This window comes from Elephas maximus, chromosome 21 (assembly GCF_024166365.1).
Source record: "Elephas maximus indicus isolate mEleMax1 chromosome 21, mEleMax1 primary haplotype, whole genome shotgun sequence".
In the NCBI taxonomy this organism is placed as follows: domain Eukaryota; kingdom Metazoa; phylum Chordata; class Mammalia; order Proboscidea; family Elephantidae; genus Elephas; species Elephas maximus.
The window spans coordinates 16190329-16204371 of NC_064839.1; the positions used below are offsets into that span (position 1 = coordinate 16190329).

The 14043-nt window shown below is 40.4% G+C and overlaps 1 pseudogene; it reads left to right on the forward strand.

Moving 5' to 3' along the window:
- The first annotated feature begins 5136 nt into the window (after positions 1–5136).
- LOC126065076 (U1 small nuclear ribonucleoprotein C-like) lies at positions 5137–13773 on the forward strand (annotated as a pseudogene).
- The last annotated feature ends 270 nt before the right edge of the window (positions 13774–14043 follow it).

Here is a 14043-nt window from a genome sequence, read left to right on the forward strand (position 1 = left end):
ACAATAAAGGATTAATAAATGAATTTGTTTAAGTTAGTTAAATTGAATAGCAGGGGCAGGGGTCTAGGGACCATGTTTTCAGGGGACATCTAGGTCAAGTGACATAACAAAGTTTATTAAGAAAATGCTCTGCGTCCCATTTTGCTGAGTAGCATCTGGAGTCTCAAAAGCTAGCGACAGCCATCTAAGATACATCAATTGGTCCCAATCCACCTGGAGCAAAGGAGAATGAAGAACACCAAACACACAAGGTAATTATGAGCCCAAGAGGCAGAAAGGGCCACATAAACCAGAGACTCCATCAGACTGAGACCAGAAGAATTAGATGGTGCTCCGCTACCACCAATGACTCTCCTGACAGAGAATACAACAGAGAGTCCCTGATGGAGCAAGAGAAAAGTGGTGTGCAGAGCTTAAAGTCTAGTAAAAAGGCCAGACTCAATGGTCTGACTGAGATTGGAGGGACCCCAGAAGACATGGTCTCCGGACTCCGTTAGCCCAGAACTGAAACTATTCGCGAAGCCAACTCTTCAGACAAAGATTAGACTGGACTTTAAGACATAAAATGATACTCATGAAGAGAGTGCTTCTTAGCTCAAGTAGATACATGAGACTAAATGGGCAGCTCCTGTCTGGAGGTGAGATGAGAAGGCAAAAAGGGACAGGAGCTGGTTGAATGGACACAGGAAATCTAGCATGGAAAGGAGGAGTGTGTGGCCACATTATAGGGAGAGCAACTAGGGTCACATAACAATGTGTGTATAAATTTTTACATGAGAAACTAACTTGAACTGTAAACTTTCACTTAAAGCACAAAAACAAATAAAAATTAGTTAAATTAATAAAACTTCACTTCATCAAAAGACACCACTAAGAAAGTGAAAAGGCAGGTGACAGACCAGGAGAAGACATTTGTAAAACATATGTCTGGCAAAGGATTTTATTAAATTATTAAGAAAAAATCTGACAATGAGGAGGGGCAAAAGAGGCTATCCAAATGGTCAATAAGCAGATGAAAAGGTATTCAACATCACTAATCAAGAAAATGCAAATTAAAACTACATTGAGATACCACTATAAACCTACACCCTCAGTTCCCACCGTGGTACAACGTCTTTGGAAAACTGGCAGTATCTATCAAAGATAAATATATATTTTTACCCTATGACCTAGCAGTTCCACTCCTAGATATGAGTATACCCAACATAAATAAGTGCTTATGTCTACCAGAAAACATGTACAAGAATGTTCATAGCAGTTTTATTCATAAGAGCCAAAAACTGGAAACAACCTGCCTTAGTTATCTGGTGCTGCCATAATAAAAATACCACAATGGCTTTAACAAACAAATTTATTCCCTCACAGTTTAGGAGGCTAGAAGTCCAAACTCAGAGCACTAGCTCCAGAAGAAGGCTTTCTGTCTGTCAGCTCTGGGGAAGGTCCTTGTCATCAATCTTCCACTGGTCTAGGAGCTTCTCAGAGCAGGGATCCTGGTTCCAAAGGACTCAATCTGCTCTTGACTCTTCTTGCTTGGTGGTAATGAGGTCCCTCTCCTCTCTGCTCACTTCTGTCTCTTATGTCTCAAAAAAGATTGATTCAAGATACAACCTAATCCTGTAGATTGTGTCCTGCCTCATTAACATAACTGCCTCTAATCCTGCCTCATTAACATCATAGAGGTAGGATTTACAACACATAGGTAATTATATCAGATCACAAAATGGAGGACAACCCCATGATACTGGGAATCATGGCCTAGCCAAGTTGCCATGCATTTTGGGGGGACACAATTCAATTCATAACACAACCCAAATGTCATCAACAAAAGAATGAGTAAATGTGTTATATTAGTATAGTGTAATACTACACAAAATGGAAAAGAACAAACTAATGCTACATGCAGCCACATGGATGAATATCACAAATGTGATGTTGACCAGAAGCTGACTGCAAAAAAATTACATTCGTATGAGTCTGTTTATATGAAGCTCAAAATCAACTAAAACTAACCCGCGATAGTAAAGGTTAGAATGATGGTTATTTTTGGTGGGAGGGAATGACATCAGCAGGGAGGGAGCAAGCACAAGGGAGCTACTGGAGTGCTGGAAATGATCTATATCTTGACCTGTGTGGCTTTAAATAGGTACATACATGTGTAAAAATTCACTGAGCTCTACACATAGGATTTATACATTTTACGTGTGTAAGTTATATCAGTACAAAAGAAAACTAAATAAAGTATGTGTTTCTAAATATAATTATTCGATTCTACTGATATGCATGCTATTTCTGTCGCAAAGCTGCACTCTTTTGATCTCTATAACTTTTTAGTGGGTTTGACATCTGCAAAACAAGTACACCCTTTTTTCTTTCAAAGTTTTCTTCCAAATGTTTGCTTCCACATGAACTTTAGGATCAATTTTTCGAGCTCCTTAGAAAAATACTGGGATGTTGATTAGGATTATGCCATATTTGGAGTTTATTTGGAAAGCACTTGTATCTTTATAATATTGACTTTTCCCATCCAATTATCATGGTATTCCATTTCATTTGGAGCCCTGGTGGCGCAGTGGTTTAGCATCTGCTGCTGACCAAAGGGTCAGCAGTTCGAATCCACCAGCTGCTCCTTGGAAACCCTATGAGGCAGTACTACTCTGTCTTCTAGTGTCATTGTGAGTCGGAATTGACACAATGGCAGTGGGTTTGGTTTTTTGGTGTTTGGTCATTTCATTTAGGCAGGAGTTTTCAGTCAAGTTTTAAAGTATTCTTGTAGGGCTTGAAACTGTCTTGTTATAGTTATCTATTTCTAAGTACAGCATGGTTTTTTAATAGTATGGTATATTATGGAAAGAAATATTCCATTATGTTTTCTAACTATTGCTGATATAATTTAAAAGCTTTAACGAATATATCTGGCTGCCTTACTGAACTCCTTCATTCATTTTAGTAGTTTTTCATTTTATTCTTTTAATCTCTAGGTTGTGTGTAAAATATTAAAACTTTTTCATTTTTACAGGAAAATCTGGCCTTTGGTTAATTTTCTATGTTTTCCTGGAAACAGACAAAGATGGTATGTGTCCACTATTGTAAGGCAACATTTCTAACCATAAAAATGATCCCTAGTTGGTAAATTTTTTCTGGACTGAGAGTTGCCGTAGTTTCGGATTCCTCTTATAAACAGCAAGACCCTTGTGGGAACAGTGGAAGCTAAGCCTAGCAGCGGCATTTCTATGCAAAATAGTGCCTATGGCAATTAGTTCTGAATTGCTGAATGATCTCTCACAGCTGATGATGGAAACCTCGATGGCCAGTAGAAATTGCTCATTAGAACCCCCTCTGGGCATGAACCCTACCTGCCAGACCTTAGATGGGGGGGTGGGGAGTCTTTGCCAGAGCTACTGTCTGCTGGGGGTGTGAGCCTTTAAATCAAGGCAGCTTCTGCACCTGCCCGGTGTAGAGCTTGTCTACTTGCAACTGAACTGTGTGTTGTGTGAGCCTGAGCTGTCTCCTGAGGGAACTGCTGTAACCATTCCCACTAGGAATATCTGAGGATGCCTTACTGGCAGCATGGTAGATCCTGAATAGGCCAATGCAGTGTGGGGCCTGCAGCAGTCAAGTGAGCCTGAATGTTTAGTTGAATCTAAGAAGAATCCCCTCCCCATGGGCACTGCACAGTAGTGGCAGTGGTAGGCTAGACATTTAGACCCTCAACTCAATTTGGCCCAATGGACTATGAGACAAAAAGGATGGGGAGGGAGGTCTGACAAGGCACAAAAGGCCTGGGTAAGAGAGTCCATCCTCTGACAGAGAAAGCTCTGCGGTATGACGGGAAGTAAGCCATCCCTTTGTGAAGAGCAGATACAGGTTGGAGTGAAACCAAATTCGTGCCTACAGGAGAAATTGTTCACTGTCTGGAATGGGTGGGTCCAGAAAGGGACCTGGCCAGAAACCCAGCTGCAGCCAGTCTGAAGGGAAAAATTGATGTCTGGCTGAGGTGGGTATTGGAAGGAGGCAGGGAAGACAAGAAAATGAACCCGAAAACCCAGTGTTTGTGACAGAACCTGATAAAGCAGGTTGGCTCCAATTCCATTCTAATCTACACAGAGAAATGTTTAAGAGCTCCTAACAGACTGAGGGCCAAGGGCAGGCAAATGGCCATGTGGTGACCAGCAAGACCAGGCATGACTATAATACAACAGTTTAATATGATTTGAGGTCACTGAAAAAAAAGCTTAAAGAAAGTTCTACATGTGTGGAAAGGAGTAACCCCAGACCAGCCTAAACAGCATTCCAGGAGTCTGACAAAAGCTTTTGGTTGAGAGCAGACAAGTCAGTTTAACACTGCGCTGGACTCTGACCAATGTCTTCTGCTGCCATCTAGCGAAAATTAATGGGAACGTAGACATTTTCTAAAATGACAGATTTTTAAAGCAGTACTGGGTATTTTAAAAGCCTAAGCTTTATAGGGCAGCTATGAGTTGGAATCAACTAGACGGCAATGGGTTTGGTTTTGGGGTTTTAAGCTGTTTCAGAAGAAGCCTGCTTGGCTACTAACCAAAAGGTTGGTGGTTTGAACTCACTCCATGGGAGAAAAATCTGGCACTTGCTTCCATAGATTACAGCCTTGGAAACCCTATGAAGTACATCCTATACAGTTGCTACGAGTTGGGATAGACTCAATGGCGATGTAGTTTTGGTTAAGCCATTTCAGAGTGGATAAAGCCCTTGATTCGCCCAAGGTATATAGGAAAAAAAGACACTTTTTAGTCTGATTTGCTAAAACTATCCAGGTTTGGGTTTTTTGGTTTTTTTTTTTTGGTATCATAATAGGTGGGGCAAATGGTTCACATGCTTGGCTGCCAACTGAAAGGCTGAGGTTCGTGTCTAACAAGAAGCTCCTAGGAAGAAAATCTTGGTGATTTACTTCTGAATAATCAGCCATCGAAAACCCTATGGAGCGCAGTTCTACCCTGACGTGCACGAGGTCTCCGTGAGCGAGGGTCGACTTGATGGCGACTGGAGCGCAGTTCTACCCTGACTGCACGAGGTCTCCGTGAGCGAGAGTCGACTTGATGGCGACTGGAGCGCAGTTCTACCCTGACGTGCACGAGGTCTCCGTGAGCGAGGGTCGACTTGATGGCGACTGGAGCGCAGTTCTACCCTGACGTGCACGAGGTCTCCGTGAGTGAGCGTCGACTTGATAGCGACTGGAGCGCAGTCCTACCCTGACGTGTACGAGGTCTCCGTGAGCGGGAGTCGACTTGATGGCAACTGGTTTTGGTTTTTATCATGTAATATTGTTCAATGAATTGGAGTCCTGGGTGGCACAAATGGTTAAGCATTTGATAACTAGCTGAAAGATTGGCAGTTTGAACACACCCAGAAGCACCTTGGAAGAAAGGTCTGGCCATCTGCTTCCAAAATGTCACAGCTTTGAAAACTCTGTGGAGCACAGTTCTACTCTGCAACGCGTGAGGTCACCAAGAGTTGGAATCAACTCAACAGCAACTGGTTTGGGTTTATTTGGTGGTTGTTGTTGGATGTAAATTACCTAGGATTCCCAAAATATAAAGATATTGTAGACATTATAAACACTGATGGGCAAAAGACTATGCCAGCTGAATAGGGTATGGAGGGGACATCCTTTCCCCATTACAAATCCTGCTGATCACAAAATACACTAACTTTTCCTTTTCTACTTTAAAAGTGTTAACCAAAGTCATTGGATTGACTATGAGCAAAGGTTTAACAAAATCTTTTCCCCTTCTACATGAGAATCTGAACTTCTGTTTATTTCCTTGGAAGTATGTATCAATTATGTTGCTTACAATAAAAATTCACTGGTAAATTGCATCTAGATGGATAGGCAGATAACTACTGATAGGTGAGCCATTATTTTGGACCTCCTGAGTGTGGTGACTCATAGCTGAGCACATTGCTTGCAGGGACCCTGAAGCTATGGCTCAGGCATTATGAGATTCTTCTGTGGGACATGGGATTTTTAAAACAGGGCAGTTCTTGTTAAGGCCCAACGTAGATCTCGCCTCCTTTCCTCTGAGCTGTCTGCTGAGTGAACTGCTGCCAGGACACCCACTGCAAGGAACTGTAACATTGCCTTGCTGTCAACTGCAGTTCCTGCTCTTTATCCTTCTAAAGAGACCAATGCTGATTTAGTGTGGCGGTGGTCATCTCCTAAGTCTGAATGAACCTTAGAAGACCTTCGGTGGATATCACATCAGCTGCCAAGAATGATGTGTTGGTTTTCTTCCCCCTTTTCATAACTATACCCATTTCCTTTTCGTCTTTGGAACCTCCAGAATAATGTTGAATAAAACGGAGTGTAATGGTAATACTGGCAGACGGCGGAGGTGCGGGGGAGGGGAGCGGAGAGCGTGCTGGGCAAAGAGGGGAGAGGAATGCCTTGGGCCTCACACTTTATTTTTTCTTTTTTCATTTTTGAAATAGTTTCAAACTTACAGAAAAGTTGCAAAAGGAATATAAAGAACTTCTATAAAAAAAAAAAAATTTTTTTTCTATAAAGCCTTCACAGAGATCTGCCAATTGTTAACATTTTGCCACATTTACTTTATCATATTCTTTCTCTCCGTATATGTATATATATAAACTAAGAGTAAGTTGCAGAAACCTTAAACCAAAAATATCCCCTGAAGTCTTCTTAAAACCAAAAATAGCTTAACTAGTAAAAAAAAAAAAAAAAAGAAAAGCATTATGGTCTTTTAAGATCTATATTGGAGTCCTGGTAGCACAGTGGTTGAGAGCTCAGGCTGCCCATCAGAAGGTCAGCAGTTTGAATCCACCAGCCGCTCCTTGGAAACCTTATGGGGCAGTTCTCCTCTGTCCTATAGGGTCACTATGAGTTGGAATTGACAGCAACAGGTTTGTTTTTTTTTGTTTTTAATATGGGATCAGATGGACAACAGCAACTTGAAAGATTAGATAGGAACCCTAGGGGGGCAGTGAATTTATGCTAATGGGGGAGGAACAACTCAGAAAAGAAGGGTGAGAATCATTACACAATTCAAAGAATGTAATCAATGTCACTAAATGGTACATGTAGAAACTGTTGAATTGGGGTATGTTTTGCTATGTATATTCTCAACAACAACAACAAAATAAATAAAATTATATGGAAAAAAGTAAAAGAGTAACTTGCAGAGCAATTAGGCTACAAAAAATAAAAGATATCCAAATCCAGAAGGAAGATATAAAACTATCACTTTTTGCAGATGACATGGTCATATACACAGAAAACCTCAAAGATTCTACAAGAAAGCTATTAGAGCTAATAAATGAATTCAGCAAAGTGGCAGCGCTCAAAGTCGACACACAAAAATCAGTCAGGTTTTTATAGATCAGCACTGAGCAAGCCAAAAAAGAAATTAAGGAAATCTTACCTTTTGTAATAGCATCCAAAAGAATAATGTACCTAGGAAGAAATTTACCAGGAAGGTAAAAGACTTGTACATAGAAAAAGGAATAATACAACGTTACTGAAAGAAATTAAAGAAGACTTAAATACGTGGAAGAACTTTCCATGTTCATGGATTAGAAGGCTTAATACAGCTAAGATGTCAATACTACCCAAAAACCAAACCCAGTGCCATCGAGTCGATTCTGACTCATAGAGACCCTATAGGACAGAGTAGCACTGCTCCATAGAGTTTCCAAGGAGCGCCTGGCGGATTTGAACTGCCAACCTTTTGCTTAGCAGCCGTAGCACTTAACTACTACACCACCAGGGTTTCCATACTACCCAAAGCAATCTATAAAATCAATGCAATCTCAATCAAAATTCCAACAGCCTTCTTTGCAGAAATGAAAAAGCCAATCCTCAAATGTATATGGAATGGCAAGGAGCCCCAAATAGCCAAAGCAATCTTGAAAAAGAAGAATAAAGTAGAAGGAGGCACACTTCTTCATTTCAAAACATACTACAAAGCTACCTTTTGGCCAATGGAATAGAATTGAGAGTCCAGAAATAAATCCACATATCTATGGTCAACTGATTCTCAACAAGGATACTAAGTCCATTTAATGGGGAAGGAAGGGGCTCTTTAATAAATTGTGCTAGCAAAACTGGATTTTGACATGCAGAAGAATGAATCAGGGTCCATGTCTCACATCATACAGAAAAACCAACTCAAAATGGATCAAGGACCTAAATGTGAAAACTAAAACCAAAACATTCTTAGATGAAAATGTAGGGGCAAGCCTGTGGGACCTAGCATTTAATGATAGATTATCAGATACGGTAATAAAAGCACAATCAGCAAAAGACAAAATAGATAGATTGGACCTCATAAAAAATTAAGTACTTTTTTACATCAAAGAACTTTATGAACAAAATGAAGACGACCTACAGACTGGGAGAAAATTTGGGGGAACTATATATCTGATAAGGACCTAATATCCTAAATACTTATAAAACTTCTACAACTTAACAAAAAAAGACAACCAACCCAATCGGAAAATGGACGAAGGGCTTGAACACTCACAAAGAGGATATTCATATGACCAACAAGCACATGAAAAGATGACATTAAGGAGATACAAATCAAACCCACAATGAGATACCACTTCACCCCCATTGGAATGCCAATAAAAAAAAAAAGTGTTGGCAAGGTTGTGGTGGACTTGGAACCCTCATCCAAAAAGTTGAATATAGAATTACCGTATGACTTAGGAATCCCAATATTAGGTATATACTCGGAAGAAATGAAGGCAGGAACACAAACAGAAACTGTACACCAACATTCTTTGTAGTACTTTTTACAGCCAAAAGGTAGAAACAACAAAATGTCCACCAACAGATGAATGGATAAACAAAAAGCATGGTATATACATACAATGGAATATTACACAGCTGGAAAGAGAAATGAAGTTCTGATGCATGCTACAACATGGATGAACCTTGAAAACATTATGCTGAGTGAAATAAGTCTAAAGCAAAAAGATAAATACTGTATGATCTCACTTATATGAAATAAGCAAATACATAGAAACCAAAGAATATTAATGGTTACCAGGTTCAGGAGAGAGGGGAGAAGTTTTTGTCTGGGGAACATTTATGTTAATGGTAGTGGAACAATTTGGAAAAGGGTAGTGATAATTGTTGCAAAACATAAAAAATGTAGTCAATGCCATTGAATTGTAAATGTGGAAGTTGTGTTGGCAAATGTCTTGGTATGTATATTTTTGCCATAATTTAAAAAAGAGTAAGTTGCAGACGTCTTATCACTTTATCTCTAAATACTTCATTGTGTATTTCTTAAAAACAAGACATTAACTTACATAATCACAGTATAATTACCAAAATTGGAAATTAACATTAATATAGTGCTATTATCTGATTTACAGAACTATGAAAATTTCATCAGTTTTCCCAATACTGTTCTTTTTTTTTAATAATTTTTATTGTGCTTTAAATGAAAGTTTACAAATCAAGTCAGTCTCTCACATATAAACTTATATACACCTTACTACATACTCCCATTTACTCTCCCCCTGATGAGCCAGCCCGCTCCCTCCTTCCAGTCTCTCCTTTGCTGTTTTGCCAGTTTCTAACCCCCTCTACCCACCCATCTCCCCTCTAGACAGGAGATGCCAACACAGTCTCAAGGGTCCACCTGATAGAAGTAGCTCACTCCTCATCAGCATCTCTCTCCAATCCATTGTCCAGTCCAATCCAGGTCTGATGAGTTGTCTTTGGGAATGGTTCCTGTCCTGGGCCAACAGAAGGTTTGGGGACCATGGCCGCCGGGATTCCTCCAGTCTCAGTCAGACCATTAAGTCTGGTCTTTTTATGAGAATTTGGGTCTGCATGCCACTGTTCTCCTGCTCCCTCAGGGGTTCTCTGTTGTGCTCCCTGTCAGGGCAGTCATCGGTTGTGGCCGGGCACCATTTAGTTCTTCTGGTCTCAGGATGATGTAAGTCTCTAGTTCATGTGGCCCTTTCTGTCTCCTGGGCTCATAATTATCTTGTAATCTTGGTGTTCTTCATTCTCCTTTGATCCAGGTGGGTTGAGACCAATTGATGCATTTTAGATGGCTGCTTAAGTTAGCATTTAAGACCCCAGACGCCACACTTCAAAGTGGGATGCAGAATGTTTCCTTAATAGAATTAATTTTGCCAACTGACTTAGATGTCCCCTGAAGCCATAGTCCCCAAACCCCCACCCTTGCTCCGATGACCTTGGAAGCATTCAGTTTATTCAGGAAACTTCTTTGCTTTTAGTCCAGTCCAGTTGAGCTGACCTTCCCTGTATTGAGTGTTGTCCTTCCCTTCATCTAAAGTAGCTCTTATCTACTATCTAATCAGTAAATAACCCTCTCCCACTCTCCCTCCCTGCCCCCTCGTAACCACAAAAGAATGTGTTCTTCTCAGTTTAAACTGTTTCTCAAGTTCTTATAATAGTGGCCTTATACAATATTTGTCCTCTTGCATCTGACTAATTTCACTTAGCATAATGCCTTCCAGGTTCCTCCATGTTATGAAAGGTTTCACAGATTCCTCACTGTTCTTTATCGATGCGTAGTATTCCATTGTGTGAATATACCATAATTTATTTATTCATTCATCCGTTAATAGACACCTTGGTTGCTTCCAGCTTTTTGCTATTATAAATCAAATACTGTTCTTTACAGCATTTTTTTTTTTTTTCTGGTTCCAGAACCATTTTTTAGTTGTCTCATTGCTTTTAGTTGCCATGTCTCTTTAGTCTCTAATCTGGTAGTTCTTTAGCTTTTTTTTTTTTTTTTTTTGTCTTTTGTGGCATGACATCCCTCAGTTTGGATTTGTCTGATGTTTCCTCATAGTCAGATTCAGGTTTGGAGCCCCACACTTTAGGGAATTCCACACTGGCCACATCCCTTAAGTGTGGAGCCAAGGGGGCAAGCCCATGGGAGCCTACCTGTCTTCTACCTTCTAGGCCAAGTGTCAGCAAACATTTTAGGAAAGATCAGAGAGTAATATTTTAGGCATTGAAGGTCATGTAGTATGTTTACAACTGCTCAACACTGCCGTTGTGACAAGAAAGCAGCCATAGACAATACATAAATAAATGAGTGTGACTGTGTTCCAATAAAAATTTATTTACAAAAACAATCAGCGAGACTGGATTTGGCCTGTGAGTCATAGTTTGCTGACTCCTATTCTAATCCATGTCCCAGGTACCAAGAACCCCAGAATTTCATGTCCATACAGCCCCAAGTCCATTTCCAGGGCAGGCTGTGTGGGCCTTCCCCGTGTCTATCATCCTGAGGCACATGCCATGTTGCTCCTAGGGTGCACATACACTTCCGAAAAGAAAGTACAAGAGTGCTATGAAGCTTTACTACAGTTTCTCTTTTGATTCTTGGACTTGTGAGTTGATGTATCTCACCAAATTCGTGGAATTTTTGGCCACTGGTCTTTCTAATATTTTTTCTACCTCATCATTTCTCTCCTCTCCTTCTGGACCCCCAAATACACAGATGTTAAACTACTTGATACTGTTCTTCTCTAAGAAAGAACTGAATGCCCCAAAACTTCCACAATCTGTCATTTAGAGGTTCCTCAGTTCCACTAGTAAATGAGATTCCATTTACCATTTTTAATAATTTCTCCCTAAGCTTCATTTGAACAATATCTATTGACCTATCTTCACGGTGACTGATCCTGTGTTCTGTACATCCAGCCTGCTATTAAGTTTGCCCATGATTTTTTTTTTTTTTTTTGTGACCCTTCACCTTGGCCTTACATAGAAGGTGTGCCCCCTTTTGGGTTTCAGTAGAAAGCTTTAGGAATTCATCAAGCCCCTCCTACTTGATAGGACTTGAGCTTCACTCTAGTACTGAAATTTCTGCTTCCTCCCGAAAATTTTCAGCTGGGTTCTCTGCAGTCTTGGGCTGACACTCTTTAAGAGTCAGCCAGGAGAGGATACATTCTACAATATGGATAAAGCTGGAAGACATTATGCTGAGTGAAATAAGTCAATCATAAAGGATAAATATTATATGACCTCACTTATACAAAAAGACAGGAAACAGCAAATACATAGAAAACAAAGTTTATTAGTGGTTACCAGGGATGAGAAGGAGCAGGGACAGTAAGGTTAATGGTGATGTAAAAATTGCATTGACTAAGGGTAGGGTTGCACAGCCAATTATTGTAATTGCTGTCAATAAGTTGTACACCTGTAAGAACTTGAATTGGCAACAGTTGTGTGATATTTATAACTATGACCAAAAAAAAGAGGAACTACTGGGCCTTCTTAGGTACAGCCAAACACCTCATGGGATTCAGTTCCTTAGTTTGGAGGTTTAGGGTCACTGTTTCATGGGACATCCCAGTTAACTGGCCTAATAACATGTTTAGTTCTTCACCAGTTAACTGGCCTAATAACATGTTTAGTTCTTCCGTTCTGCCTCCTAGATCATTGTGTAGTGTTTGGGATTTTAAAGGCTTGCAAGTGGCCACCCAAGGCACAACAATTAGCATCTATTCATATGGAGCAACAGAGGAAGAAGGAAAGTCGTGAATAGGAGGAGGAAAAGGAATGTGTGGCTAATTGCCTCCATGAACAACTGCCTCCTTTGCCATGAGACCAGAAGAACTGAATGGTGCTCATCAAAGAGTCCATAGAAGAATCCTGATCAAAAACGGAAAAATGCAAAATAGAATTTCAAATTTTCATAGACTCTAGACTTTCTGGAGCCATGAAGGGTGGATGAATCCCTGAAACTATTGCCCTGAGAATATCTTGAAATCTTAAACCAAAAATTTCCCCTGAAGTCATCTTAAAACCAAATAATAAAACCAAAAACCAAACCTGTTGCCGTCAAGTTGATTCTGACTCATAGCGACCCTCCAGAGTTTCCAAGGAGTGCCTGGTGGATTCAGACTGCTGACCTTTTGGTTAGCAGCCATAGCACTTAACCAGTACGCCACCAGGGTTTCCATAGTTCAGCTTAACTAGTAAAAAAATGTGTGCCTTGAGCATTATGGTCTTTTAAGAACTATCTATATGGGATCAAATTGATAATAGCAAATTGAAAGATTAAATAGGAACCTCAGGGGGCAGTGAATTTATGTTAATGAGGGAGGAACAACTCAGAAAAGAATGGCGAGAATGGTTGCACAACTCGAAGAATGTAATCAATGTCACTCAATGGTACACGGAGCAACTGTTGAATTGGTGTGTTTTCCTGTATATATTCTCAACAACAATAACAAAATAAAATTTAGAGAAAATAAAGATATTTTTCCAGGAACACAGCAGCCAATGGCCCATCGAGCAACATATACCCAAGTTTTATTATGACTGCTGTGATACATACCTGACTCTCACCCATGACTCGCCATCTGTGAGAAAGACATACTGCAGTGATAGGAAACACAAAGAGAATGTGAATGACTACTATCAGAAATGGATGGAAGAGCAAGCTCAGAGCCTGATTAACAAAGTAACAGTTGCATTTCAATACCGAAAGATACCTCCTACTCCATTCTCTGCTCCTCCTCCAGCAAGGGTGATGATCCTGCCTCCCCTCAGTCTATTGGGTCCTCCTTGCCCTGGTACGATACCAGTAGCCCATATGAGGTGCCTTCCCATGATCCAGTGATGGGCCCTCCTTCTCCTAGGATGATGTCAGTGGGATCTGCTCATGGAATAGGCCCCCCATGAGAGGCCACATGCCATTAATGCCTGGGACTCCAATGATGAGGCATCTCTCCTGTCCCATGACAGTGCCTACTCAGCCAGGAATGACCTGAGCAGACAGATAGGGACAGAGTAGCCTCTCTGTATCAGTTTTACGTTACTTGTACTACTTCACCAGGAGATCACAGTGCTGTGATTCTGGATGTTTTCTAACAGGAAGGTAGACTTGCTCTCCCTTTCTATCAGAGAAAGAATTGTTTTAGAAGGGATTACTGAAACAAAAAAAAAGGAAACTTTTGTTTGTATTGTGACATACGAAAGTAAAATTGTCAACTCTTTTAGTTAAAAAAAAAAAAGGATATTTTTCAATTGCCAGAATGAAA